The sequence below is a fragment of the Helianthus annuus genome, chromosome 5, assembly GCF_002127325.2.
Source record: "Helianthus annuus cultivar XRQ/B chromosome 5, HanXRQr2.0-SUNRISE, whole genome shotgun sequence".
NCBI classification, from domain to species: domain Eukaryota; kingdom Viridiplantae; phylum Streptophyta; class Magnoliopsida; order Asterales; family Asteraceae; genus Helianthus; species Helianthus annuus.
The window spans coordinates 60,884,986-60,890,473 of NC_035437.2; the positions used below are offsets into that span (position 1 = coordinate 60,884,986).

The following is a 5,488-nucleotide window of genomic DNA, read 5'->3' on the forward strand; positions in this document are numbered from 1 at the left end:
ATGATAACAGAGATTACGATGGTGGTGGTTCTTGCTATGATTACTGTAATCGGCGGTGCAATGTTACGGTAAGCCACGCGTTTTACCCAATTGCATCTTATTTCCCCTTTCCTTTTTCTGGTGACACGTCTTTCTTTGATTCTTTTCAAATCATCATCGTCACCTACATTCTCTCTGGTTATTTTCATTTTTTAGTAATTTCATATTCACATAAACCTGCAATTGCTATAGCTAGAGCAGGTGGTTGGTTTTTTAAATCTGAGAATTTAGCATATTATCCAATTCTTATCGGACGGAACCTGCTATATGCTTTGATTAACGGTTTATTTTATTTAGTTTAGTAATAATTGTTGGGTTTTTGAGTTCATATTATTATCATTGTTGGTTGGATTTATGTTTCTCGAGTTGTGGCTATTTGTTTGTCACTGAATTGAGAGTTATGTAAAGTCATTGAATTGTGTTTTTTTGTTAAAAACCTGAGACCATGGTTGCCACAGTCGGAATAGGTGTTGGTCATGGTGATTTTGTGTTGTCAGGAGGGTGGTCGTCACTGGACAGTCGTTGATAGTTAGGTATCAATGTTAACGCTGGTTTAGAATACCTAGCCACCGCCTCCGGGCATGGAGGCTAGGGTTTTGTTGGACTTATGGCGATCCCGGTTCATTGGTATCTTCATTTATGCACTATAAAATGATACAACATCAACCGGTAACATTTTATAGTTGTTTGGTGTTGTACCGTGTGGTGAAATGGTTGTATGGTGGTTAGGAATAGTAATTTAACGACCGTTAAATTGGAATTGTACCTGTGTTTGTTTAAATGGATCGTTGTTAACCAGAGGCTGTGATGAGTTATAAAAAATAAAGGCAATAAGTCGCCATGGTGTGGCAGCTATGGAGGATGGCAGTTTAGTACCTGCAACCCCTATTGCAGCCATGGTGGCTTGGTCCTTTTGCATTCTCTGAGCCTCATGAATCTGTTAATTGCTGCCTATTTGTTTAGAAGATCATATACACTATAATGCAGGCCTGGCCCAAGGGTGAGCCAAATGAGGCAAAAGCTTTGGGCCACCACTTTTCAAGGGCCTCACTTCCTAGGTGGTACAAGTAAAACTAGGTCTGGTAAGTTGTGAAGGAGTGATGAATGTATGGAAAATCTAACCATTTGAAGCTCATCGATTAGGGTACGGAATTCTTACAACCGAAATATCTGTTCGATTCCATTGTAATTATGTGTTATGAATTTAGTTATGTTCGTATGTGGTTTTGTCGATTTTTAATTTTCTGATAATGTAGTCGTATAATACCACAGTTTTTTGCAGCAACTGAGAGTGCTTGCTGGAGCATCGTTGGACTGAAGGTAAGTCTTGCTTATCCCAGATCTTTTCGCAAACTAAAGATATTCGCATGTGGTTTTGTTTGTTTTTAATTTTCTGATAATGATGTTTGATTCGGGTGTGAATGGTTGAATTACTTTGAAGTTTTAAAATTAGGGCCTGATTTGAACCACTGTTGATATGATTTTATTTGTTTAAGTTTGCTGCAAGCTTTGTAGTCATCATGTTATTACTGATGATGTTTAGCTCTTGACCAGTTGACCGACACATAGAACTATATGTTTGTGATTACTCTTCTTTAAATCATTATAATATATTTTGTTTAAGTCTGCTTTAAGTTTTGTAATCTAAATTTTAGCATTTTAGTGTTAACAGCAGTTACTCTTTCTCTAATTGTGAATCTTCTTTCATTGGTATACATTAATTGTTCTTAAAATCATTATAATATATTTCAGCGAATCCAAGCCCGGGTAAAGGAGGGTTTTTCTCAAATAGGTTTTTTTTTTTTTTTTTTTGAAAAAGGCCTCAAGTTTTTAAATCGCTTTAGGCCACCAAAATGATTGAGCCGGCCCTATGTTACTGTTAGGGTCAAGGAAACTTGGGATGGCATGTTTTCATGTTGTTTTTGAAGTTGATCTTTTTTTATGCTATATAATTCTAGGTCAATGTTTGGTCTAGTTGAGTAATTTCTGGTAAAACATCTGGGTATAAGTTTTTGTGTTTTGAGTTTTATTTTGCCATCTATCTCTCTTCATATATACAGGTGAAATCTTTGTTTGTTTTACCATTCATGTATCCCTTATGGATTTCATAAACAACATACCACTGTTTCCGTATTCGTATTATACACAAGCCTCTGCTTTTTGACAACTTAACTTCACTTTGGCTTGAGGTTAAAAGCTTAGTTTTGAGTGATGGAGCTCGGGCTTTGGCTAAGCATGTCAACAGAAGCAAAGGAAAATTTTGGTGCTCCTCTGGAAATGCTTGGTATCTACATCTTTTGTCTTTCTGGCATGTATTTCCCTTGGCATTTATTCAGATGTATTTTCTTAGAAATAGTTCTTTTACAAAGGGTCAACTAATTGTTTTGCTAATGCTTTTTAAAGAAACTTGACTCACAACCTAAGGGTTGTGAAGTTCCACTGATACTATTTGGCTAGAGATGGGAAGATGGTTGGGTAATGGTTTAAAACAGAGTCAGCTTGAAAGGGGTCAAATGGGTGTTATTTTTTTAGTTTTTTTTCTTTAAAATACCCAATTACTTAAATGATTTTCTGCAAATGGGTAAACGGGTTGATTGAGGTGCACTTTTTGTTACCGAAAATACCCGGTCCGGTATGATTCGGTTCCGATACGGACCAGTATTTGAAGGTAGTTTGAAACATTCATATACATGTCTATATAAGGTTAATGGTATTTAATTTGACCTGCTACTTTCCATAATTGTAACCATATCCTACCTATCAATTTCAGCAATAAACTGATGATGTACTTTTTAGGATTCAAAAGGCCTTAACTTTTCGTGGAAGACGAAGACAACAAGATTATAACTTCCCTTGCACATGACACGCTTTGGGAACTTGGTTCAGTAATCAGGGAGGGATCCAACTGATAGATGGTCAAAAGAAAGGTAACCATTGATCCCTCTTCCTAACTGATATTCATTATTTATACATTAACTATTAACCAACACACTAATTGAACACAAATAAACGGTGTCTCTGTAAAGCTACTATTAATAATACTTTTATGATGATAACAATTTAATATCTTTTGTCCCACCAGATGGTTAATACATATATTTATAAGAACTATGTATAAACAATAATTGGTTGTAGTTCCGGTGGTTATTGCCCCACATTTTGTCTTAAGGACCCGCGCATATATTTTATTTTATTTTATTTTATTATGAAATATATATTCTGCTAATCATGATTGCAAAACAAAATTATATTAATGTGCAATTTATCAAATCAATAGATTTATAAGAAGTATTTTCTTTATACAACCCGTGTAATACATGGGGTCTTAAGCAAGTATTTTTTTGTTGTTATCGTTGAATCACGAGCTAATTATCATTCTAACCAGTGGATTTAATCTGTTGTTTATAACCGATCAAAATGCTTCAAATCATTAACATTGTTTTCAGCCCGTTTGAAACAGGTCAAACCCATTAGTTTGTGTGTTACGGGTAGCTAATCCTATGGATATTGTCCTTTAACATGGTGTACAAACGTTAAGAGTGTTATTTTTCGGGTTGAGTAATGGGTCAAAACAGTTAAATCTTTGGTTGATTTCAAAACATACCAAATTTCGGATACATTTTACATACTTTCTTTTGTTAAAAAACTATAATATCACAATAGTGATCAGGTATGTTTTAAACTTTTTTTTTTTTTTGCACAAAAATATGTTTTGGGCAATGTTTTCGGCCCATTTGACCCGTTTTCTTTTTACCTGATTTTTTATTTGACCCGTCTCTTGAAATTGACATGCATTTGAAGACCACTTGAGGAACAAGAATATCTAATATGATTAACTTAATCCTAAATATTCATATTATAAGAATATTTTTGTTAATCACTTTAAAAAGATAGATTCATGTATGGCTTTATTTATTTTTTCTATTTTTGAAGAATACAGTTACACAACGAACATAACAGAAAAGAGTGATGTCTACAGTGACGGAGTGGTGTTACTAGAGATCTTAAGTAGACGTAGTGCGGTCGAGAATCGGGTCAGGGAGGGTTCACATATAGGCGAGTGGGTCAAAAGGAAGTGGCTGCATTGTTGAAGACACTGAGGTTATTGCTTCATCGAGTACAACACTCCTCAGGTACTTTTTTTTCTCACAAACTTTAGCAATTTTGTTGCCGCTTTTACAACTCAAAACTTAGCAACTATATTCTAACAAACCATAAAAATTAATTTATTTTGTGTGCCCGTGACTTGCAGGAAGCTGAGCTTGCCAATGAGAAGGTACAAGCTAGACAGAGCACACAATTTTGATGTCAACATGTTTGATGAAATCGACAGATTCATGAAAGTCCCAGACGAGTGGGGTCCACCTTATACACCAGGGGTACGTATTTGAATTTGGTTTGTTTAATTGCACTGTATGTATATCGTGTAATTTGATTTTTTTAATTTTCTTCATGAAATACCCCTTCTAGGGAATTTTTTTGTTACCGTATTGCAATTCTTTAATGTTTGACTTTACTACGCATGTTTTTTTACTCTTTAAAAATGGATTGTTGAAGTTTGAATTCGTAACGGTTTCCTTATTAGCCGTACAATATATTGTTTTATCCTTCATTAACAATTATGATGTACGCAACTCTACATGTTGTTAGTACCGATACTGAAGTTTAGCTGAAACTAAAAGCGAATATCGTAAATAGCTAGCTGAAGGAATTGCCGGAATTCAACACAACCCCTTCTACATGCATCGCGCTTTGGTAATTTTCGTAATTTATTTCACTTTTTTTACTTTCAGTTGTTGATTTGAATTATTTTATTACTAGAAGATTACAAGCTTTAATGGCTCTTTTGAGTTTTATTGTTTTGTTTACTATTTTATGTTTTATATGGGGTGCAGCTAGACCTTATAAAGCTGAGATAACTGTTAAGGTTAGTTAAATTCACTTTAAATTTGTTTGCATTGTAATATAAGACTATTGGGTGTGGAGTGGCTTGGGTTGGGGGAATTGTTCGACATATGGCGAGGGTGGGATCCACAAGCTAATACTCAAAAACTAGGGGTGTGGTGGGGCGTCGCTTAGCTAGGCGTGGCCAGCCATTCGGGTCGCGTTTGCAGCTGAAATTCAAATTCTGGGTCATAATCGACATCAAAATATAGTGAAAGTTTTGGGGTATTGTTCTAATAAAAGTGTGAATCTATTGCTTTACAATCACATTCCAAATTGGAATTTACAGCAGTTGTTGCAAAGTAATCGGAATTCGGATTGGGAAACGAGGTACAAGATCGCGGTTGGATCCGCACAAGGGCTCGCTTATATTCATCAAGATTGTGTGCCTGCAATTCTTCATAAAGATGTTAAGTGCAATAATATTCTTCTCGACTGCAAATATGAGGCTTATTTGGTTGATTTCGGGCTCGCGAAACTAATGAATTCTGCCAATTATCAGCAT

At 35.2% G+C, this 5,488-nt stretch overlaps 1 long non-coding RNA gene across 2 annotated transcripts; it reads left to right on the forward strand.

The window, feature by feature from the left end:
• Positions 1-841: 841 nt before the first annotated feature.
• On the forward strand, positions 842-4,794 carry LOC118492308. Of its 2 annotated transcripts, XR_004893149.1 has the most exons (6): positions 842-1,183; positions 1,322-1,359; positions 2,237-2,323; positions 2,836-2,966; positions 4,292-4,418; positions 4,738-4,794. It is a non-coding gene; the product is annotated as an uncharacterized LOC118492308 (long non-coding RNA). The 2 variants fall into 2 exon arrangements; XR_004893148.1 differs by lacking the exons at positions 842-1,183; positions 1,322-1,359 and having other exon boundaries at positions 1,700-2,323.
• Positions 4,795-5,488: the final 694 nt, after the last annotated feature.